This window comes from Meleagris gallopavo, chromosome 1, assembly GCF_000146605.3.
Source record: "Meleagris gallopavo isolate NT-WF06-2002-E0010 breed Aviagen turkey brand Nicholas breeding stock chromosome 1, Turkey_5.1, whole genome shotgun sequence".
Classification (NCBI taxonomy): Eukaryota; Metazoa; Chordata; class Aves; order Galliformes; family Phasianidae; genus Meleagris; species Meleagris gallopavo.
The window spans coordinates 49,945,205-49,970,514 of record NC_015011.2 but is presented as its reverse complement, the minus strand read 5'-3'; the positions used below and the strand labels follow the sequence as shown (position 1 = coordinate 49,970,514).

Below are 25,310 nucleotides of genomic sequence, written 5' to 3'. Positions count from 1 at the left end.
TAAAGGTCATTGAGCCCCAACACTTGCTGTGGGCAGGGCTGCTTCCCCCCAGCTCAGGCTATCCAGAGCCCCATCCAACCTGGCCTTGAACCTCCATGGATGGGGCACCCACGGCTCCTGGGCAACCTGTGCCAGTGTCTCACCACTCTCTAAGTAAAGAATTTCCTCCTGAGATCTAACGAAAATTTGGGAAGGTTTCTCTGGCTGTGGGTTTGCTTCGATTGAACTTGACCCAGAGTGGGCCTTTTTCTGTGTTTATCTAACACGTATCACAGCAGGGGATACTGCTTTCTGAAATGCTTACTGTTTCTAATTACAACCCAGGGTTTTCCAGATCCATGGCATTGGCTGACAGACTGTCACGTGGTCTCAGATTGCTTTTTACTGTGTTTTTGTCCTCCCATTTGTCCATTGGGCCATTGAACTATTGAGCAGTCCTGGCTGACACAGTTTTCAGCCCTGGGACTTACAGCAGCAGATCCTCAGTGCATAGGAACTATGAGCCCTTATCACATTCAGGGAAAAAAAACAGTAGAGTTTTTTGAAATAGCTATGTATGTTGGTGTTGCTATTAAACCTTTCCTGACCAGTTTGCACTGCATTACAAAACTACTAAACCTTCTGTGCTGTTGGTCAATTTCCTGCATAAAGTGCCAAACAAATGCAATTTCACAAGGATATTTTTCTTCTTGTCTCTCCTGCCATCAGCAGCTCATTGCCTCCTGGTGCAGAAATCCAAATCCAGCAGCACCCAAGCTAATCAAAGAGAGCTGCACTGGGTTCAGACACCTGCCCTTGGTCCCAGGGCTCTGACGATGACCCTGATGGTTGGAAATGTCTCCAGGCTCACTTTGAAAGACATAAATTGCTGCAATATACACAACTCATGTAAGAGGTGACGCACAAAGAGGAGTCTACTCACGGCCAGAGAAGAGGAGAGTCTCACGTGCATCTGACTGCAAGGGATTAGAAATAAACTGTGTGAGATTTCACCTTCTGGTCCAGAGATGTACAAGAGATGTTTCCATGGATTCACAACCTCTGGTGTCCACCCATGAACTCTCATGGGTCTTGGCAGTGAAGATCACAAAGACTGCATTTTTCAATCTCCAGCCTCTCTCTGCCTTTTTTGGAACATTTCCTTGATCTTCTGTGTGAAACCTCAGGAAGTCAGTTCTGTACCATTAGACATGACAAGACTCTGTCTTGATGTGTATCTGTTTCTCTATACTTTTGTGCATCACTCAGGAGAAGTCATACAGTATGCCTTTTTTGGCTTTCTTACAAGAATCTGGCCCAGCAAGTCTTGGAACATATATTGGTTTAAGATCTAAGATGGGCTGTTTTCAGTCTTGGATCAGTACATAAGGGGGGCTGCTAGAGTAAGGAGCAGGGATAAGTTTCAAAGATGTGGTGCACAAACCAACAAAATCAAAGTATTAATTTTTAAACAGCCATATGCCTCTGGAAGTTTGAGAATCACTGTTCTTTAGTGACATACAGCATTTGTTTGAAGTTCTACTGGGATATGATATCAAACCTGACTCTCGCTATATAAAGTCCAAAGCAAACTGGCCTGGCCTCATAACTGACCCTGCTCTGAGGTCCTGATTAGGGACTTTGTGAGGTCTCTTTCCACCAAAAGGCTTCAACCATCCTATAACTCAAACTTGACTAACACAGCTGTCTGACTGCCTTTTCTTTCCCAACATCAAGTTCCCTGTGATTGGAAGGTGTCTATAAGCAATCACAACCAGAGGTGAAAGTCAGTGTTATGTCATCGCAAAGCCTGGAAACCCAGTACTAAAATACATACACGGCATGATAATGGCCGGACTATAAATACCTACAGAGAAACTGTAAAATTTCATCCTGTCATGGGATCCAGCTGCCGAACTTGGGCTATAACTAGAACTTGCAAGGAGAAAAGGAATGAGATTTAAAACCATGCATAGGGAAAAACAGGCTTTCCCAGACTAGCTGCATATTGACAGACATCTGCGGGGCATCATATATTAAAGAAAAAGAAGCATGCATACGAGTCTAAACAGAGGGAAGGGTTGAGTGCTTCAGCAGATTCACTCCATTGGCTGGTCATGATGATAAGGCTTATCATAACTGATAAGCCCTTGAGTTCATTTGAGATGGAAATCCAGGCTTAAGATTTATAATGCATTATTATTTCCAACTTAATAGTGAAACCAAATGAGAGAAAATGACTGAAACTGAACTCCAATTTAGGCCACAGGTGACTTTTTTGACTTGGGATGAACATGGGCCCACCACATGTAAGAAGTGCTATCCACAAAGCAGGAAAAAGGGATTCCTGAAATCATAGAATCATAGAATCACAGAATGGTTTGGTTTGGAAGGGATCTTAAAGATCCAACCCCCTGCCATGGGCAGGACTGCCACCTGTCAGGTCAGGCTGCCCAGGGTCCCATCCAACCTGCCCTTGAGCACTTCAAGGGATGGGCCACCCACAAATCCTGATGAAGCAGTGCCAGCAGTCAAAATGCAATGCATTTCTTTGGAAAACAAAAACTCATCTTGTAGTTCACAAGAAATTGCAGCAAATATCCAAATCCCACTGATTCTTAAAACCAGCAGTAAGTCCTAACTATTTTCCTCTTCAGCCGTGGGCACGGAGTTTCCTCAGAGGCTTGCCAGGTCACTTCTAGACATGCACTTGCTGTACAAAAAAGAATGGGGGTTATTATCTTTGTCCCCTCTCCAGTGGGGTTTGCACAAATTTATTCAATTACTGCAGTGATGAGACTGGTACAGGCAATGGGGTCATGACTGCAGTTGTCTTGGACCTTCGAGGGTCTCTGGGGAATTGTAGCCCTCTTCTCTAGGAATGCAGCTGCACACTTTCAACCTGCATTTATCTGACAAAGCAGCACGTCTGGAATCGAAGTTCTGCACAACAGGATTCTTCATAATGGACTTGACAAATCTGGGGCAGTACAGAGAAAATCTCCTTGCAAGGGAACAGGTTCAGGTGCACTGACACGGATTTTCACTCTTCAGCAGATGGAGGGCTATTTGGAGGAGCAACACTGGAGATGGCGTTATTGCCAAGACCTGCACCCTGGGGTTGAGGGGAAGGGAACTGTTAAATGGTAAAGTTATGCTGTTAAGAAACTCTCAGATAACTCCAAATCCATTCCTCCACTCCAGCAGAAGGAATCAATGACCTTGAGCAGATATTTCTATTATGGGGTTAGAGAACTTAAATTAAAAAATTGTTGTCCTTGAGGAATGTGTGCAGGGAGAGTTATGAGAGATGTCTGAAGTAAGAATCTAAGATGAAGCAAGAGGTGTACAGCTATCCAAGCAGATGGAAAGTAATAGTGCTGACTGGCCCAATATTCATTTGTATGTGGATGGTGTAGTCTGGGGATGAGCTGCCAGGGATGACTGAGCATGTTCTGTCCCTGAGGATTTCTGTATGGGATCTTCAGTCTGGGATCTCCCTGTGAGCTCAGTGAAGTGTACACCAGTTCCAGACTGTGTTGCTATGCTCCATAACCTGTGGAAGATTAGCAGTGTAAGAACAGTCTCACAACTTTCATTCCTCTGCACTGAAGGAAATGTCCCAGGGAGGAGCAAAGTTCCATAGCAGTCATAAAGGAAAAAAGCTAAGATGGGCACATCAGCTTCTGATGAATGGCAGAAGGAGAGGGATGAACAGGCTTTTCCTGTGGTATGCTCCATCCTGCCAGCAGGCTTTGGACTGCTGAAGTACTGCTGTAGTACTGCTAACTCATTGTGGTAGTCTGCTTGCTAACTCCCCATGGATATAGGGGAGGAGCGAGGGCTCATTTGGGAAAAGGCAAAAAGAGAGGCAGTATGGAAAAGATGTTGGACGGCAACCCAAGGGCAATCAGATGTAGTCATGATGCTTTGGCTGAGATATATACTGAATAATACTTCCGAGTTGCCCGTAAAGTCAAGTACCTGGCAGAGGATGCCTCTGTCTGCTAGCTCAGCATTTGTGTGCTATGGTGAGAATACCACAGAGACTCAGTCCATTTTCCTCATTGAAATGATCAACTCAAATAAAGTGAATTAACTTGATTTCCACCTCACCCTGCCTAAATCACCCTCCTTTGAAGTTCTCCTTCCTCATTCATGCTATGTCTGTGCCCTATATATAAAATCCATTGTATCTCAAGGGCAGCTGGAGTAGAAACCACAGAAGGGACACAGAGGCCTTTTATCCTAAACAGACTTACACAGAAAATTAATCCCGTTTTGGGACACTGTAGCAGCTTTCAGATTAGAGAATCAGAAGAAGGTAGCATGGCTGGACTGCTGACTGTACCTCTGCTAGCTGCCCTTGAAAGGGACTGATTCAGGGAACTTTGTTCACCCACAATAAAATGCTCAGTGAGTGAAAGGAAGGTGCAAAACCTTGTTCTGATGCTACGTAAGCATATCATGTAACTTAAACTGAGGGATCAGTTCAACTCTGTAACTGTGAGCAGGCATAACCATAGTGGAGTAAAATTGCTGTAAGGAGTAAGAATGGATTTAGGGACTGACTTTTCTGTCATATCTCTCAGGGAGAAAATCTTAACAAAAGCCATCAGTATTAATGAAAGCCAATTGGAACTTGATAGGAATTATTTTGCTATTTTGTCAGCGTTGGTTGGAACACAGGGATTTAGGAAGATTTCGTTTGTAGAAGCATATGTAGGAACATTGTGCTCTCTCCTCTGGGCTGTGAGATGCACAAACCTTTGGGAATTCGTATTTCTCTCAGGATCTGATTTGTGTTCAGCTTTTCAGTCTTTTATGGGAGACCAAGAAACCCACTTCACTGGTATTCAATAACTGGATGAGAGGGCAAGAGCAGAGATACAAGTTCTACCTGCGTGATCTGAGAGACCCAGAAGAACGGAAGGGAAATTTGGATTGCCAGCTCTAAACACTGCAATTCTTCTAAAAATCACCCCATGAGCTAGAAGAGGAGAACCAGGAGGGATAAACACAGGAATTTTCACACTGGGTTAAGCTGCCATGTTGCCAGGCTGCAAAGGATGGTCTTCTTAAACAATTAAATAGATCATATCAGAGGAACAGAAAACAAGAAGGTGGGCTCTGTTGCCCACCGCTTGCTTCTGTTGTGCTGAGGCATCAGATTTGCACATCTTGCTAGCAGCTGTCCATATCTACAGGTCTGCCAGGCTCAGGGGAGGCTCTATGGAGCAGTAATTCAGTTGTGTGTCATAATGGTGTGAGGGTCCAGGGACTGAGTGTGCAAGGAACATGGTAAGCAGGCACCAGCTCAGTGTGTAGGACTGAAATTTCCTAGTTGTATTTGCTGGTATTACACGTGGCTCTGACCAGAGATATTTGTTCCTTCTTCTTGGTAGCACACAAACGTTTCCTCCCATGTAAAAAGAAGGAGAAGGAAGAGCTCAGCTGCAGGGGAAAACAGAGAAATCACAGAGCAAGGGAGGGAGCAGTGGAGGAAGGAGCAGGTGTAGCATACGTCCTGCAAAGTCCATCTGTTCCTCATTAACCAGATGTCCCCCACCCACCTCCTGAAGTGCCATTGACTGTACATTGTCAGGACAAGAAGGGGATAACAATGCCACCATGGCGCAGACATTCATACACCAACAGGAGTCCTGCCATGCAGCCATCCTTCCCTCTACTGCCCTTCCAGATTGGATGCCAAGTCCCTCTTTTCCTAATCAGCTTTTAAACAGTTACATCCTCATAACACTTCTTGCATTATAATTGCCATGTGTTTCATTCTGCTCTGAAAATGGCAAGTTATTTCAGCCCTGCTTATCAGAATCTGATCTTACTTCCTGTAAATGTGTCACCACTTCCTGAAGTATTTAAGCAGGGGAGAGTGAATCCTTGATCTAAAAAGTGTTTTTTGGTTGCCAAACTTCATCATTTTAAGAGTCAGCGAGTCCTTGGATTCACACCTGTATCCAAAGAACAGCAAATAGATTTATGGACAATTCAACCTACTAAAGATTATTCAGAAATGCAGGAGGAGCCATAAATTACTTTGTCTATGTTGTTAGCCAAGGATCATTTATAATAAGAGCCCATCGAACCATCTTTACTCCAAGGGTGATCTGTGCGTTGGTCTGTGTGTGGGCATGTCAACGTAGGAAGATTTTGTCTCACCCTAAGCTTTATTCACTGCCTGCTTATGGGAATTCTTCCCTCACCTCCATGTTCCTGATGAAACTAAAGCTCTCTGTCCTCTAAATCATACCCCATCACGGCTCATAAATTGCACTGTGCAATTGGAGCATCTGCTGAGCTGCAGCTGCAGATAATGTGATGCTTCCACCTATTTTCCTTCCACCTACAAAACCACGCAGGTTTTGCTGCACTCTGAGTCCCTGACATAAGGAAGACGACCTGCATCCTCATCTTCTCTTGATGGTCCGAGCTCCTGCTCAAGGAACTTGAATAGGTGGAGGAGATCCAGGTCAGCAGGCATCCTCCAGAACCAGATGTCCAAGTCTCTCGCTTAGGCAAAGTCTCTACCTCATTCAAAGTCACTGTACCCACTGAGCTTTCAGTGCTACTGGATTAGTACTAGGTCTTCCCTGGATGTCAGTTTGGAATGTCAACTCAAGTTGTTCTGGGACCTCTGTATGAGTTGAGTGTCTCCTTGATGTTATGGTGTTGTCACACAGCTGTTGCTGAGGGAATAGTTTCAGTGTGGATGTGTACTTATTATTAGACGGGGGAGATCGTGAAGCTCTTCACATATCTCTGGTCCTAGAATCCTTGTGGGTCATGACTGAGATCCAATAGAAGGATGACGGGATTGCTGAGGCCTCTGCATGTTATGAAAAGCTGAACAAGGACACATAGGGACAGAAAGGATTAAAGAAAGATTTGGATGAGGAACAAAAGAGCAAACTTCATCAAGAGGCAGGAGAGAGTAGATGGCAGAGAGGGGAGTGAATGTTCTCTGAAAGAAAAAGCTAAATTTAGTGGAGGGAATAACCATGTTCAGAAAAGACAAATTATGAGCTGGCAACCTGAAGGTAGGGGATCCCCCACAGAGTCAAAGAGAGAGGGAACTGTGCATAGGGCATTGTGTTTGTTGTTTTCTCATGATCTGTATTTTCCAAGCAGTGCTGGGTTCAGATGTTATGAGCAAAGTTCATCTTTATTGTACATTTTTTACATCAAGCAGTGCCTGATGAAATAAAGTGTAAGCCAGAAGGCTCGTGCCTCATGACAGCTTTCTGTGAGAGGCTGCATTTAAGCTACCTGGGGAAGTTGTATGAACCTTCAGGGAGAGGCAACTGCAGCAGGAAGTCAAGCTCCTGGGAGGGGATAGTCAATAAAGGTTCTGTGCCCCTTAACCATCCCTGGAGAAACCCAGTCAGGTGCAGTGCTTGTCTCTCTTTATGCTCCACAGGCTTAAAGCACACTGGAAAATCAGCAGCTGGATTCTGGGGTAGCAATCTGAAGCATGTCCAACGAGTGGCTCTCAGCCAGATTTGTGACAATCTGATCTGTCAAATTCAGAAAATCCCTTTTTAGTTCTACAGTTGACATTGGAAAAAATCTGGGAACATGCTTGGGAACTTAAGAGCTGAAGGCACCTGCTGAACAGGAATGAGAAGGAAAAAAGAAGGCAGGTGATAAAAAGAAACAAACGATACTGAGATGGTTCCTTGTGCTGTTGCATGGTAGAAAACAAGCAATAGGAAGTGCCAAAACTGTCTCTGCCCGCATCATGTAGCATACATGAGTTTGTATTGCTGTGGCAAGTTAATGTGGATGCACAGCCATGGCTTACCTGTGTGGTAGAAGAACACACCAAAAAATTTCTCCAGGTGGCTTCCAACTCAAATGGACAGCCCCAGGAGGAAGCTGGTATCCAGCAAAATGTGAAAAGGCATACCTACAATGACTGCTGTTGCTATTAAACACGATCTGTTGCAGATGTACACAAGAACTCAGTATTGGATCCTGCTTACATCACAAAGGCTAAATGAGATAATCTGCTGCTTAGCCTCACATGCATTATTGCAGAACAGAAGAATCAGTGGTTTATGCTCACTTGTACCAGCTATGGATTTGACCCAGGATGCCAACAGAGGCCTTACTTCCCTGAGAGTCTCACTGCTCAAGACATCGACAGCATGGATTTTCTTTGTCTTTTTTTCCTTTGTTTTATTTTATTTATTTTTTCTTCTTCTGACTTGAAGCATTGTAGAGTTGTTTTTTAACAAATCCTTTTCTAGGTACCAAGTACGCCTGCAACTGCAGTAAGAACAATACCCTGGTGTTCTCCCTTTCCACTTGGTTCTAAGAATCTCTGAGTATCAAAGGGACTTTGCTTTTGAGAGAAAAAAAGATAATAATGAATGACTTAAAATAGCTCTGCTGAGGAAAATATGAGTTTGATTTCAGTTGCTGAGGGAATAAGATTTTTCCTGGCTCACTCTCTGACTCCAGTGGAAGACTAGCTAGATCTGATGCAGTTCCTGCAGAGACCTCCCATGTGCAAAGAATCCAGGCAAGAAGTGCTGTAGAGCTTGAATTCGTTCTAATACATTACTGATTGCATCCGTGACATTTCCATAGTTGTTTAGAGATCATCTATGTATTTCACACTTGGAAAACAAGCCACGTCCTTCTGTGTTGTGATAGGCAGTGGGGCCAAGTAAACAGAGCTCTGGAAAGATGGTGGAGGAATAATCTGGATATGGACCTAAATTTCAGTAAAAAAGTGAGTTCAGTTCTGCCACAGTCTTTTTATATTTGACAAACCATTTAGCCTTCCTGGGTCCCAAATTTTCCATATATTTATTATGGGCATGGAAGCATTTCCTTGTGCTCCAGGGACACTAGGAGCTGGGATACATCAAGGAATGAGAAATAATGCACTATCGGAATGACTTCAGTTGCCCTGAGCAGAGAACAGCAATGTTACGCAGAGAAAGTACAAAACTGAAACCTCACCAGAAGCATTGTTTTTGCCAATGGAAAATGGGACATTTCCTGCAGTAAATCATCTGCTAGTCCTTGTTTTTCTGACCAGTGATGGCACCAGAAGGCTGGGAATGTCATCCTGATTGGTACCAGTAAAAATTTCATACCATAATCTGCCACTGTCTATTCTGGAGATGCCACATGTCACGGAAAGTAAATCTACTTTGAGAGGCTTAAAAATATTAGTGAAACTATTGTTGTGTTCCTTCTCTGTGAAAGCAATCATCAATTTCTACTAAATTAGCCACAGAGACCATGGGATGCCATAGTATTCTTAAAAAAAAATGACCCTCAAATAGTCCTTCCATGCATAAAAATATCAACATTTTAGATTCCTGTCATCTAAAGTGAATTCTTTAGAGGAGCTGAGTATTTCTAGCTTTCTCAATGGTATCTGAAACAGTGCAGACAGTGTGGCAGCTAAAGGTGGCTTTGTGCTGCCTTTGTATTTTTCTGACCATTAGACCAGAAAAGATTGGCTTAGTCTCTGATGCAAGTTACAGTCACCTCAAGGCTGTTCTAATATATACCTGACCAAACCATAATTCAAAGCAAGTTATCACTGAAGAGGGGGACTCCTGGAAGAGACGTACTGTTGTCAGTAATCTTTTTCTGTTGATCCCATCCCCTAGATGAAGGGAAGTTTGTGCATTTGTTGGCTACGTGGAGATTTCTCTGTATCAGGGTGATCTCCAAGCAGCCACTAAAACCAGCAATGTGCAGTCATGTTAGTAGAGGGCAGGATCCCTTTCTGACTCTACGGAGTTGGATACCAATATAATCAACTGGAATAACATGATGTTTTCTCTTCTGAAAAAGAGGTCACTGGTTCAAGACTAGATCTTGCCTGTTTTGGGCCTTGGGCAGGTGGTGTTTTGGAGGGGACAAAACACAGAAATCAAAGCAGCTGTTTAAAGTAAGAAATGAAACAAATGTGCATTTTCCAGGGAAGAGGAACTTCAGCCATGAGAAGAGGCAATAACCAGGGAAGAGGCACCAAAGGCTATGCAGCATACTGTTCTCATCATTCCTCCAATGCATTCCAGGAGGGCTCCTGACAAGTCCAGGGGATGGTATCTAAGGGACCTTGCATGACCCCATGACCCAGCAAAAACCTGTATGACACAGCAGTACCTGATATAATGAGTGCAAAATCACCACGATAACCTAGCATGACCCACTGGATTGACCCTGTGACAAGATTTGATTTATTACAAATGACATGGATTTAATCACTCACCAGAGAATGCTGAATGACGCAGCACAGCGATGCTCATGTGGCCCTACTGAACTGGCACACTCTGATTGGCTTAAGGAGCACACCCATTGGGTGATTCATCCAATTAACGAGCGGCCAATCCTCCCAAAGCTAATGAAATACAGCTCTATTTTACATGGAGCACTTTCTAGCAAGCCATTTAGGCTTTTCTGCTGTTCTCATCACCCTGATGTATGAGCACATTGTAATTGATGGACAGTTCGTTTGCGGTTGATGATAAAAGAAAACCTCATTCCTAATAGGATACCGTTGAATAATTTGTGAAATTATAATCAAAATTTAAATGTTCAGTCAGCTAATTAATTACTGTATAGGCTTAGTGTACACTGAATGTGTCTTTCATCCCAAAACATTGAATTAGAACTTTTAAGGACTATGAATACTGAGGCAATCAGTATTAAAACACTGATGCAAAGTGCGTAAACTGCATCTCAAATATAGTTTGAAATTTCCTGCAGACTATGAGGAAGACACTGTGGTTCTTCAGTACTGGAAGGGAAAGTATAGATTATTCCAAGGTGCATAGCAAGCTGTGACTAAAATCAGTATGGCATCAACATTTGTCACCCAGAGCACAGATGCCAGGCTTGGCGCTTAAATTACATCCAGTTGTTTCACACCACTTAATAACACAAACCAGCAAAGATATTTGCTTTAATCTCTTTTGAAGACATTCTGTCTGTGTAATGTAAGTTCGGAGACATGCGAATATGAAGGTACTGATAGACACTTTTTTCCTCTGTCATTCTGGAATGAGTGTAATATACATAGGCCAGAAGACCAAGTCCAAATGTAAAGAATAACCAATAAAGGCCATTGTGAACTGCCTTGGTTTGATAATGTTGTCTCATCCCTCACAATAAACCTCTTTTCCTATCAGAGCCTCCGTTTCCTTTACTCATTTTGCATATGTTTTTGTCTAATTTCCATGAAATCCTGGGTTATTCCTTCCCAGCAAAAAGAGGAAATCTCCCCTCAGCAGTAGACTTTGCCCTAAGGCCCCACAGGTTTTTCTGCTGTACAGTCCAAAACCAGATTCTCTCTCACCTGCTCTCACCACTTTCCTAATCTGATGCCCTGTTGTTGTTTTATAACAGCATGTAGAGATGTGAACTGATCTGATTCCCATCCTGCCATCTTCTGACCCAGTTCCCAGGGCCTGATTTTGTAGAATTATGGGCATTTATTCCTGAAAACTGATTACTGGCCCAGAGGCTACATATTTGTTATCTGGAAAAGAAAGACGACATAACTATTTTTCTTGAATTAGGTCCTGAAAAGGGCAGGAAGTCCTACTGCATTAGCAATGAAAAGAACAAGAGTGGCTCAAGAGAGCCTTGGCAGGTTCAAAAATCACAGCATTTGAAAGTAGAGTCCACATTTGATCACCTATCAACAACTTTTCAATAGCATGGTGATTAAAAACAAAGCTCTTTCACTTCATTAAACACATTCAGTGCCATTTGCTCTACATTCCAAACAGCTGAAATGATGTTCCAATGCAGCCTATTTTTAGTATTTCTGATTAGTTCATTATTTGGGAAAAGCTGCTGATGGTATATCAGTTACGGAGATCTAATTCTTGTCCTGGATCCCAAAGAAGACTAGGTTTTATGTGGGTCTCAAGAATTTGTTTGGATGAGAGTTCAACATCCAGCCCTGCTTCGTGCAGCTCAGTGAAGAGATGGCCATGGAGCTTTCCTCTCCTTGAAACCATTCTTTTGTTTTTATTATAGGGAAGAAGACGTGTAACATATTATACCTTTTTTTTTTTCTTCAAGAAAACTAAGATCAAGAATGACAGAAAATGAGCAGTCTCAGTGAGAATTAAACAAGATACTCAAAATAAGTGATCTCTTGGGTGTCTGAGTAAATTACCACCCCCAGATCAGATTTTTATTTATTTTCAGAGCAAACTATTTCTTTGCTGGTAAATCCTGCAGTTTTGTCACGAATCCAATGAATTTTCACTGGTAAGTGACAACCCTGGAGACAGAAGTGGCCATGTATCCCCAGGGCAATAACCACATGGGCAAAAGCATTCCAGCATTGCCTTTTCAGCAAGCTTCAGCCCTCATGTGAAAGGACAGAATCTGCAGGTCACATGGAGATTAGTCTCTGTGTCCTTCAGCCCTGCCTGCTAAAACCACAAAAGAGAAATCCAGCTGTGATGCCTTCTTCAGGCTCCAGATCTCCCACGCACTCAGAGACGCATCTGGGAATGAGCTCCCTTTCAGAATCCCAAATAACATGGTGCCCTTTCTAGAAGAACTGATACGAGATGTGAACAGTTCATTTCTTTCATACTACCTGTGGTTACCTAATGGAAAAAAAACTCCAAGTACACAGGCATGCCTATTTGGGGATACAGGAATTAGATTTAGATTGAGAATTGAGTGAGGCTCTTGCTATAAGTCTCCATGGCACAACATAATGTGACCTCACATGGGTCTCAGAAGCAGCACATGCAAGTAAGTGTTGCATCCTGACAGCTCTCAGACATGCTGTTAATTTGTCTGTGCAGAGCACTATGCTTGAGTAGCCATTAGAGATGGAAATACCTAAGCTAACTTGCTTTGACTTATTCAGATATCTCTTTCTGGTACTGCCTGCTCCTGGGCAAATGTGCTTTGTTCTGCATTCTTCTTTCCCTACTCTGGAGAAGGCGATGAAATACTCTCTCACTGGTATCAAAAACAATGATCCAAAACCAAGATTGAAACGTTTGCTGTATTCTGCTTTCATGCATTTCATATGTCATTTATCATCTTAGATTGACACTTCTTTCACATCTGAATGAGAACTTTTGTGTATGCACAGTGTCTAGAATAAGGTGCTTCCACCATACCTGAAGCATTTTGGTGTAACTGCAATGGCACAACAACAAAAGCAAGTAAAATGCTCAGAAACACTCTGCTGAAGAGCAGCAGCCAAAGAGGATCATTACAGTTTGGTTCTTCTGTTTTACTGAAGATAATCTGTCCATGCCATAGATTCTCTAGCACAAAGACTGTACCCCAGGCCTCCAGAAGGAGACAAGTCTCCAGCAGGGAGACACATCGTAGGAGGTGGCCATGTCTGCTTTAAGTTGCTTACACGGATAAATTTCTTAGCTTCACCAAGAAAAGGCTGAGACAAAAATTGTACACTGCAGCTCCTTTGACTCTTCTCACCAGCCCTCCTTTGTCAATCTTTTATTGCCTGAGCAATGACCACTGATCACACTTCCCATACTGGTGGTGCAGGCCCATGTTTGGTTGGTTTCTTCAATCCTATCCTGTCTATGTGTATTTAAATTCTTCTTTATGCCATGGAACAGAGCAGGGAAGAGAGGGTGAAAAGGCCTCTAGGGATGTAACTCAGGAGGAAATCAGTGCCATTCCACAAGGCAGAGAAGATGGACGAGGAGGCTGTCTCTCCATCCATCAGCTCTGACTGATATTCCTGCTTCTCTCAGACCAGAGCATTTCAAGACTGTCCTACACATGGCTCTCATGATTTCTCCTGACTCACATTTCTCTCTCTGACCATATTTCCCAGCTATCTTCAAGGCATCTCCTTCTATCCCTCACCAACTCCCCATGCCTGCTGTGGCTGAGCCCTGGGTCCCCCTTACCTCAGCTCTCCCTCAGGCCAGTTTGGCTTTACAGATGCCACAAGATCCTTCCATCCCCAACCTTCCCTTTCTTTCCAGCAAACAGAGATGCTTCCCTCTACCATAAGTCTACTCCCAGAAAAAACAGCAACAACAACAACAAAAACCAACAACAACAACAAAAAAACCCATGTATTTGGTTTCTGCAGAAGAATGTGAATCGTCCCTGGTGCTGGTGCCTCCACATCCTCACATTCCTCTTTCTTGAAGTCTTGCCTTGCTCTGAATGCTTTCCCCCTCACTGTTCCCGCAAATGTGGGCCAAGCTGTAATGATGCAGCACACAGAAAAACACCTTTCTCCTGTGATCTTAGACAGCCCCTGGAATTAATTCCTGGAAAGCTGCTCTTGGCCTCACTGAGTTATTCTTCCCTGCGTACGAAGGGACAAAGTGATGACTGAAATGGGGGAGAGTGGTGCAATGATTGGGGAAGAGTGCTGCAATGAAAAGGCAGTCACCTAAAATTTAGGAAAATTGTCAATCTTACATTTTTTTCCTGTGTGCTGTACTGCTCTTTGCATTACACTTCACTCTGCAGGGTTGGCATATTAGTTTCTCTGTTTTTCCTCCTCCCAGTAGTGAAATAGCTGCACCGCTCTGCTCTCAGCAGTTTTTTCTTTCAAGATGATGAGGTGCTTGAGTACAGCTGCAATGGATGTGTCTTAGCTAGAGGACACCGAAACCTTCAGCTGCATTAATCCCCAGCTGTCCACAGCTGCTATGTTAACCCAAACCCTTGCACTTCGAGACAGACCCTGCAATCTTCTCTGGTTTCCTCCCAAGATTCCTATTGAATTCTCTATGTATTTTTTTCTTCTGCAAAGGAATACGTGGATCCTGCTTTTGGGGACACAAAAGCAGCAGAAGAAATGTAGACATCTCCATGACTAGAAGACTTAGGAGTCTAGCCCAAAGCAAAATCCCTCCCATCTTGAAAGTTATAAAGAATCTTTGTTCAGGTTATTTCTTGAGGGAGCTGCTACATGTCTCCACTTCTGCTGTTTTACAGGTCAGCTTACAATTTCGCTTTACGTTGGGTACTGGCAGGCTCTGGCACGGAAATCATCTGAGGAGTTTCTAGGACAGAGGCTTCTACACCGAACTGTAGCACCCCTCATCTCAAAAGCACATTGCAGGGTTGCTGTGAAGCAAGCTGGAGGAGGTAGGAGCCTGGAAATGGCTACTCCGGGACCTTTCCTCTCCCGTGGGCTGCGTTTCCATAGCACATTGAAAATCTGTGTCTCTCACTCAGCTGTTTCCTTTGCACACCACCTCCTCTTTCTGTCCCCAAAATACTCAAAACCACCTTCTTCACCCTGCCTACAATGTTCCCACTGTCTGTGGCCAAGTGTGAACTCCCAAATGCAGGAAAACCATCCTCTAGTTATGTCATTTAGTAAAGGTTCATCCTTGCTTCAAACTATTTCCTGTACTTTATTTCACCCCGCAAGCGCCATTCCTTAGTCTCTGAATATTTGATTTCTGCCTCCCCTCCTTCACACAGGATGACATTCTTTTCTGCTCGAGTCCTCTCAGGCGCTGCTGATCTCGAAGCTGCCCAATTACAACCACTTTTCTTGTGCTGGTGACACCTTAAGAGACAACAGCAGCTGCCTATAAAGGGCCTCTGCCATCTGTTTCCTCTGCCACTTCTCTGAGACAGCTCTAGCTATATACAGAAAAATATTTATCACAGTTCATTCACTCCCTCAGTCAAAAATGAGTAAGAGAAAAATGTCTTCTTTCATGGTTCTGCCACTGCCCTTCAAAAAAAACCATGACCCTCAGCCTAAGGAAAAGGGCAATGCTTGAATCTAAAAGAAAGCAGCAGAAATTTCTGATGATTGATTCCTTGGGACCCTGTACTCTGAAGGCAATTCTGAGGGCCATCTGCATTCAGAAATAACTCCTCAGGGCTCTCTGAGAGGCAAAAGTCAGAGCTAGGATACTTCATCTCAACTCCCAGACTTTCTAACTGACCACATCTGAAAGGAGATACATGTGCACACGCATGCACACGGTTAGCTGTCAAACCATTTTCACCACTTCTCTGTGGAGGATGAGCTGGGATTGGGGATGGCTCCTACCCAGGAGAACTGAGGAATTGAAATATAAAGGGAAGGGAAGGGAAGGGAAGGGAAGAGAAGAGAAGAGAAGAGAAGAGAAGAGAAGAGAAGAGAAGAGAAGAGAAGAGAAGAGAAGAGAAGAGAAGAGAAGAGAAGAGAAGATGGCAGATCTGAGAGAGTAAGTGAAGAAAAAGGGAAGAAAAGTAGAAGCAATGAATTCTGAAGGGGACTGATGGAATAAGCAAAGAACAAAATGAAAACAAGAAAGGAAAGCTCTAAGCAGCATTTTCAGGAGGGAGTGAAGCTCCAGAAACAGGTTCTCAGAAATGTGCTATTTGCAATGGACAGGTTGCAGGAGTCAGCGAATAGGGTTGGATGAAAAGCTGTGTGATTGACAGTGCTTGGTCTATGACATTGAATGAACATGACCATAAACCTGGGAAATATTCAGTGTTCAAGTGAGATCCATCACACTGCAGCTACACTGCTGGTATAAACAGGACCTGAAGGAAGAGGGAACTTCCCTGAGTGATGGCAAATTTAAGAATGAAATGCAGTTATGAAGCAGTGGGAGGAGAAAAATAAAGCACACTAAAAAAAATCATGTTCATGGAGAGAATGAAAACTGAGAAATAGGAAGAAATCCAGGGGATGGAGGTGGATAGTGTTATTCTTTATTTGACAGAATGTATACTTTATACAACAAGCTAAATCAGAAATTTATAGTTGTTCCGCTTCTAGCAAAAACACGCACCAGAGGAATTCCTATCCATGGATAGCATGGCACTGCAGTCTCAAGTTTTTGTATACCATCCTCATTTTCTGTTTTTCTAGGCTAACAGGTAGAAGTATATGCTCTGGGGGAACAGGAGATCCAGGATAAAGTCCATATACTTCTCTGGGGAGTTATAGGTTTGATAGGAAGCTGGTATAAAAACTCCAGCAGCCTGTGCTGCAAAAACAGAAGTGGATTTCACCTATCCTGCAGGGCTTGTTATGAAAACTCTGACTGTGTCGTTTGGAATTTTATAGGGGAGCTTTTCTGTAGCACAAAGGGGATAAATGGGGCTGGGAGACAGAAAGCTATCAACAAATGACAGAGATCTCACGAAAGACAGAAATGCAGAAGGAAGAAGGAAGCTGAATGTCAAGGGATACATGGTCTCCTCTACCATTTCACACTTCCCCAACCTCAGGTGGGAAGCCCATAAGAGGATTTTGTCCCACAATGAGGGATGCCAACCTGGACTTTTCTACAGAGGGTGACAGATGATGAAAATTGAAATAATTTTTAGAAAGGTACTGCTGGACTGGAGGAACAGCTGGCATAAACGGGCATCCCATGCACTGAAGGCAAACTGAGCCCCTGGTTTGTAGGGTATGGCGTTGTGGAAGCAGGGCACAGGGTGACCTCGAGGGACACAGCTGTTTGAAGCATGCACAGCCCTTCCTCAGCCTGATTTCCCTCTTGCCTTCATGGACCGTGAAAGCAGCACAGCTCCTTCCAAGTCACTGAGATTGCACCAGTGCAAAGGAGGTGAGAATCAGACCTTCATCCCTTGTGCATAGGAACACTACAGTGTTGTACGTCATCAGATGCCAGTTCAGTAATCACTGCCACAGATGCAAGAGAAAAGAGACAACCTCATTTCTAATTTAGTCATGATAGCATCAAAGAGACCCAAAGCCTACTGCTTTCTGGGAAGCAGGGATATCAACAATAATAATTCTTTGCACTTATATAGTACCTTCATTGCTAACTACTTACTTTATACCCTGGGGTGTGAAGAAAAAGGACTCCACTTAATTCTGTATGCTCTTAATTGCTCTCTATCCCAGATCCTTTCTAACAAAATATGATAGAAATACCTAAACTCACAGTTAATTTGTCAAATTAGGGCAGTCACTGACACTGGCAGAAATGCAGGCCTAGTTTGCATCTTATGTTGCAATTGCATAGCAGAACATCTAGAAACAAAAGAAACGCCAGACTAAGTAAATCTGAGCTCTGTTTAATCCCTGACAAATGTTTCAGGGAAGAGGCAAGAAGCACATGGCAGTCAGATAGGGGATAGACTGCCCTTGTGAAATGTTATCCTAGTTTTTATGGAGCCTAGCTTAATTGCTGAATTACGAAACACCCAAAACGCTGTTCATATCCATTATGAGGACGCTTAATTTTAGTGAACTCTGTTGTAAATGCCCACTTGCTTGCTAAATGTTGTTAAAATCTTGGCCACGGGAGCTCCGGTGGCAATAAACTCCACAGCCCTGATACGCATCAAATGAGAAAGCTTTAACTGGGTCTCCGGTGACTCACGTCAGGTCCTCTTGTCTGTGTGTTACAAAATGGGGAAATCAAGAGCTACTGATCCATCTTCTCTTGCCCATTCATTATTCAACACAATCCAATTGCTTTCCCACTCATTCACCTCCTTTTCCAGGCAAACACATCTAAGTCTTTCAGGCTGTCCTCATACGCATGGTCTTCCTTACTCCTCCTTATCCCTGTCCACCGTTTATGAACCCTCCTATGGTTTTACCTTCTTTCCCAGATGACTCCTTGTGCTCTGTTATCCACACTGCTCCACTCCTAGTGCTAGGGGACTTGCTGCTGGTGAGTTCTCTGTCTACAGCCATGCACTGCCCTCAGCCACAGAATAGCAATATTTCTTTTTCAGGGAACTGAGGATCTGCTGTGTTTCATTTAGAGCCCTGCAAGCCCTACAGCCCTCCTTTTCCCATCAGCCGATGGTACTCTATAATCTGATGACTGAGACCCACTGAAGACCCCGGCCCCATTCTCCTCACCCCTCTGGGGTGGTCCTGAGGATCTCAGAGAGAATCCTCTCCCTGTAAGCAGCTTGAAAAGAACGGCTGTTTGCTGAGACGCTCCCTGTAGTGCACAGCAACAGCCCCAGGGTGATGGCTGCAGAGACCCCAATTTTCCCGTTGGAGCCTGGCCTGATTCATGTCTGAGGGCTGCCAGGGAGGGTATTTAGGGCTGCCGGGAGCTCCTTCCAGCCCAGTTGCTGGCTGCATGCAGATGAGCCAGCTCATCAGCTGCGCTGCCAGTGAACCCTCCGGCCACGGAGGTTGGAGGCTGCAAAGTGAAGGGATGTCGGCTTGACCACAGGCAACGAGCAATGAGGGGAGCACAAGGGGGAGGAGGGGACAGAGGGAGCCGTAGTGCCCTGCGGGTGAGAGAAGGCAGCAACAGCAACCGGTGTCATAGGCTGCTTAGAGAGGGGGGAAGGTTGGCCAGAGAAAGAGGAGGGAGACGTCCACCCCAAGGGGCTGCCTTGAAAAGGAGCTTTGAAAGGATGGGGTCTCTGGGCTGAGCGAATCTGAGATGGGGGCAGCCAAGGTGATGTGACGGCAGAGAGAAAAGGAAAGAGGACAGACAGATGAGATGGCAGGAGCAAAGGGGACAGAGGAAAGCAAGGGCAAGCTAATGTAACAGGAAAGAGCAAAGGGGGATGGGCCTCGGAGAACTTGGAGAGAATCAGGGAGGAATAATGAAGGGGAAGCTGCTTCTGAGAGAGCGTAGAAGAGACATGAAGATGAAAGAGAAAAACAAAGAGGAAAAACAGGGGAGGGAAACGAGAACAAATTAAAATGGAGATGGATAGAATGAGTCAAAGATGGAGGGTGAGGAGCGAGCTGGGGTCACGCAGGCGAGGGAAAAATAACTTTGGGGTGCACTGCGCTTGTAGTCTGCTCCCCGCATTCCTGACCCATCCTGCCCTCCGCATTTCCCTGTTGGGCTGCTGCAGCCCTGGGCTGGGAGCCCTGCTGGTGACCCCTCCTCAGGCAGCAGACCCCGATCCTCCCAGAAAGCCCCTCTCAAAGGGGAAGCTGTGGTGCCCAGGAAGGCAGCAGTGCATCCACAGCAATGGGGCGATGTGAAGGGGAAAGCAGTGCAGAATGCGGTGGCGAGGGCTCCCCCTGGGATAAAGAGGGTATGCTTGATTGGGAATCCTGCTCTTAAAACAGGGGCAGGGGCAGAGCCAGCTGAGAGCCTGAAATGTTCCCCGTTCCCCTCGGCAACCTCCTCGCTGCTGCTTTTAGAGGAAATAAATATGGAGATGCTGCTGGCGAGCCCCGGCGGCCCTCCTCCCATGAATTCCCGATGAGGTTGCACTGAACCACAGCTGAGCGAGACGGAGTGGAGGGGCTCGGGTGGGAAAGGGATGAGTTAACATGGAATCGTGGGATAGGAATAGCTCCTGGTCTCCCTGGCAAAGAGACATTTGTTCTATCTCTGTGTAATTTCTTTATACATTACTGCTGCCACACTGCATCTTCATGTCCCTCCCACTGCATTTCGCTCTCACTCTCTTCAGCAAGGCAATTTCTGGTGCATTTCAGGACAATATTAACCCATTCTTCTTTCTCTGTCAGTAGGGAGATCCAGAATTTAAACACAATTTAGAAGTCAATTCTAGCAGCTGGCTGGCAAGGAACAGCATTTCCTTGTCAAATCTGAAATGAAGTGAGCTTGCAGGTCTCAGCCCATTGAATCCCCAGCTCTCAGTGATGTGTGAATTTAAGTTCTGTGAGAACTAAACCCACCCATGCCTGGGATCCCATGTCCCTCCCCCTCACCACCTGCACCCCACTTCTGGAAATCCTTTGCCTCCCTCTTCACACCAGGCCTGTGCAGCTCTGCATCCTCCCCCTGCCTGGCAGAGGCAACGCCGACAGCAGGCAGTGCGGCACTGAACCTCTGCCTCCTGCATCTCTGGGCTGTGCTCTGGGATGCTCCTGCACCGCTGAGCGTGGGGACTCTCATTCAATCTACTGCTATTTACACTGCTTCCTCAGAAATCTTCTGGTGTAGGACAGAAACAGGGGAAAGGGCCCCACCAGTTTTGTGGATCCATAGAAATAAGACAGCGAGCAGCTCTGCAGGGTGGAACTAGGGATGAGGAAAACGAAGGGTAAAAGATAGATAAGAGAGAAGACAAGGAAGAAATGCTCATAAGATCATGTGAAGGGAAAGAAGTGGCCCATCAGCATACAGCAGTGAAAGAAGCAGTGTGGGGAAGAGACGCAGCACCAGGATTGTGTCCAGCGCCTGTGCCCTGCCTTGCCTTGCCTTGCTGTCAGCTTTTCGTTTCTGCAAACACCAAAATTGCACTTAACTCTCATGTGCTGCTCAGATATAACAAACTGGAAAGGGAACAGATCAGCTCATTAATTTTCCTTGGGAAGGGTCTCTAGGCAGGAATTATTTTCTGCATCAACATCCATTCAATTATTTGCCTTCACACCAGTAAGATCTACAGGGATGTCTAACCCCATGCACATCACTCATGCCTGCCTGCCCTGAACTCCAATCTCTCCCTTCTCAGTATAAAAGCCTCCCATACCTATCCCTTCCCTAATAATAATGACAACATGACAAAACCAATAACCTACAGATATAAAATACATTTCATTTACTTGCTTCATAAGACCCTGATAAGGCTTCGTCATTCACTTTTTGAGATCCTGTAGGAGATCTCCAGGAGCTAATGAAAGAATTAGACAAGGCATCACTCATAATAAAAAGTGTTTTAAAAGCATTCGGTGCCAAAGGAGGAATTAGGCTGGAAGCTCTGCAGCCATTTCAAAGTTGTAAGAGGTGCAGCACCTTTATGCGCCATGAGCTCATGGGTCTCAGCTGCTAGATGTACATTCACACTCCGTATAGATGTGGTCAGGGAGCTGAGGTAGGTTTTGCCATTTTTCTTGTAGAGCAAAGATTTTTGAGCAGCTCAGGTACACATTTAAGCACTCCAAAGCCTTAGAGAGAAATATCTGAAGGAAGATTAGGAAAAGAATTGGAAGCATGGTCTGCAGTAATGGGAACCACCATCACCTTTTTGCTCCAGCCCCACTGTTGAACAGGGGATCCCTGTAGGGTGCAGGAAAGAGAGGAGAGGGATCCCAACAGAGGCTGAACACCCAAAATGACACTGCTGTTTGGAGCAACACAAAGCTCTGAAGATACTGACTGAGAATGTTGAATGTTGAATGTTGAATGACAGAGGGGAACCGTAAAATCCTAAAAGCCCAGGAACCAAATTGTTCAAGGGGAACTCGCTTTCTGATTGAAGCATATCTGTGTGTACAGGCTGAGCCTCCACATTCCTTTTTGCTATTGGATATCTTGGCCAAGATAAAGAAATACAATTTACTATAGCATTGAAATATGAAGAGTTCACCATTTCTGACAGCCTACAATGCTGGCTAGTGCTAGCATTCCCTTATGCCCCCCAAAGTGAAGTCAACCTCATCAGAGCCTTCCTATTGTTAGCAGAAGATTGTTTTGGCTCCTTCTTTGATTATTTTCTCATTAAAATTCCTCTGCCCTCCTCTTCGCTGACTCCCAAAACCCTATGGGCCTGCACCATTTCTGTCCCACACTCTTCTCCAGGTATTTTTGCCACACTGTGAGCAGGGTGTGAGCAGATTCCAAGGGTTTGGCCATTTCCACAGCCTCCTTGGGAGCAACTCTTTCCCTTCCCAAATCTGTCCAACCCATGCACCATGGGGGCAAGGAACCTCTGCAGCATCCTTCTCCACCCAGATTGCAGCTCTCACTTAGGAGATCAAGTGAATCAGGGACACCTTTCTGATTCCTTATGCTGAGAAGGAAGACAACCTTCTGGCTTATCAGATATGACATCTGGGGGTTGCCCAGTGCCTTCTCATTTGTGTCTACTGAGGGTATTTGGCTATGCCATTCTGGGATTAAGGAGTGACAGCCACCAGCCCATGCAGACTTGGGATGAGGGGAGCCAGTCAGAGGCATCCTCAGCCATGAGGCACAGCCAGCCCATGTCAATGCTCAATGTATGGCCATGGAACTCCTGTTACCTAGCTCACCCCAAAGTTTTGGGACAACCTGTGTCCTCAGGCTGGTGAGGATCAGAGCAGGGCTTGCTCCCAGGCAGTTCCTAGAACCTTCCAGCTCCACTTGCAACTTCTGCCCTACATCCAGCAGTTTTGGGGAGTCAACCAGGCTCCTCCTTTGTGTGGTGGGGACAAAAGAGAATCCCACCATCTCTCATGCTACCTTTGCTAGCTCTTGTGTAGGGTTGCAGTCTGATTTTGCATGAGAGCATGGGCAGGGGACCAAGATGGCACTGGTAGGGGCTGGGAGCACTTTGGAACCTTTGATAGCATCCTGACACTTTCCCTTATCACGCAACCACTTCTCCACAGTTCCTATGGGGTCCTCTTGGATGTAAATTAGAAGGAGCCTTGAGCTCCTCCAATCTGACAAACCTCACCCGCCCCTTCCTCCTCCCCCTCTGATCTTGTCCCTCTGGATCTGGCTCTATGGGCACATGGACATGATCTGAATTCACTGCCACTCCTGGCCAGGGTTCTCACACTTCTTATCTCCTCCCCAGCCTCCCTCCGCCCTCTGGCTTGGGGACACAGCTCATGAGGGGAGTTCTCCCTGCAGCCTCCCTCCATCCCCACATGGCTTTGCTTTTGGGCTTGCTTTTTTTTTTTTTCCCCTCCTCTCTCATTAATTTTTAATTAAGGAGATGTCTCTCTCCCCTGTTGTAATGAATAGCTATGTGAAAGGCTTTTCATTCTTCATTAATATATATCTCCATATATTTATCTATTTGGAGGAAATGCGTGCATGTGCGTGAGCGAGTGTGTTTAAAACATCCCCCATTAATTTACTGCTATTGATTTTCTGGCATGGAGACAGCATATAGTATTCAGCATAGAGCTCCTCTGCAGGATATGTTAAAAGGCAGCAGTTTGGGTTGACAAAGGGCACTAAATGCAGTATGCGTCAAATAGACCATCGCTCAATGAAGTCACTTAGCTATTCAAAACATGTCCAGCCATCACTCAACCGTTTGCACCAAGAATGGGGTGGAAATTTGCTCTTCTTCCCGGACACAACCATTTCTAAACAGCAGCTTTAGCTTGCTTTGGTGGGAGACATTAGGACATACACAGTTTATTCCCCCTCCCCCTGCCTTGCATCTCCCAGTGCACTCTCAGAAAATCGCTCCTGCGGTACCTGCTTCCCCTCTTGCACATCAGGGAGCTCCAGGCACACCCAGCTTTGGGGGGCACTAGCAGATCCCAGGCATTATCCACAGGCATCCACCAGCCCCCGTAGCCCACTCTCCGGCTGGGGGCTGATTCATAAGCAGCATTTTGATACCAGGCTGCAATGTGCGCTGCCTTGCTCTCGCTCTCTCCTTCTCACTACGTGTATAACAGAAAACCACGCATTTACATTGGTAGCCCCTATCCCTCCAGCACCAGCTGCAGTCCACCTCTCCAGCCCACATGTATGCCAATAGCAGGACTGAGCAACACATATTTAAAAGTGAACCGCTGGCCCCTCGCTTCTCTCCCCCTCCCTTAGGAACGTCTGATTCCAGAAGTTGGCTGCGGCAGTGGATTTTCTGCCATCAGACATGTCACTGAGTTGCTGTGCAGTTTCACCACATAAGACTTAGGCTGATTTTTCTATACAGACACTTGTTTATTTTTAGCTTCTACCATCAATCTTGAAGAAAAGCCCCCAAGCAAAAATCTACCCCCAACAACAAACAAGTGGGGGAAAGATCCCAGCCCCAAAACAAACCAATCAGCTGCCAAATAGACCCCCCTGCACCCAGCCCAGTAAGATGTAGCTGCTCACAGACATTATGAAATGCTCTGAACTCTGCTTGAGAGGACTGGAATCACCAGATTTACCATATGAGACATTTTGGACATAGCAGGGTTATTTCCCATTCTCTCTTTTTTCCTTTCTAAAGTGAACCAATAATTGCATCTGAATTGCTTTGCAGTCACCTCCTCCCCACATTACCCCTCACTCCCAGTTAGTCTTTGCAAATAAGCAATTTGCAAAGAGGCAAATTATTTCACTCTGTGGTTGCAGACGGAGCACAGCAATAACACAGCATTTTGGCATTACTTTCCCAAGCAATACAAACAATCTGAAGACAGGTAGACCACATAGTTGCTTTTTGAAAGGGTCTCTCGGTGTTTTTGTAAGACACATATTATTCCCGTCAGAAGGGGGGGAGTGAAATTCTGGGGAGAGTGTAGGGCAGAGGCTGAGGAAGGGAAGAAGGAAACGGTGCAAAGAATAATTTGCTTGTCTTCTTGCCTCCGTGCCCCATGTAACTAAGCCCACCACTCTCAATTGTGGTGGAAGGAATGAAGTTAGAAAATGGTGGAATGTGAAGGGATTTATTTGGAGTAGTGTGTGTGTGTGTGTGGGGGGTATGGGATAGGGGGGAGAGGAAAGTGAGGGGGGGGGGTGGGGGGG

General features: G+C 45.1%; 1 protein-coding gene across 2 annotated transcripts in view; it reads right to left on the bottom strand.

Moving 5' to 3' along the window:
* The window catches only part of CACNG2 (calcium voltage-gated channel auxiliary subunit gamma 2), a 47,393-nt gene that overhangs the window by 20,985 nt on the left and 1,098 nt on the right, over positions 1-25,310 (bottom strand). The window lies entirely within an intron of this gene.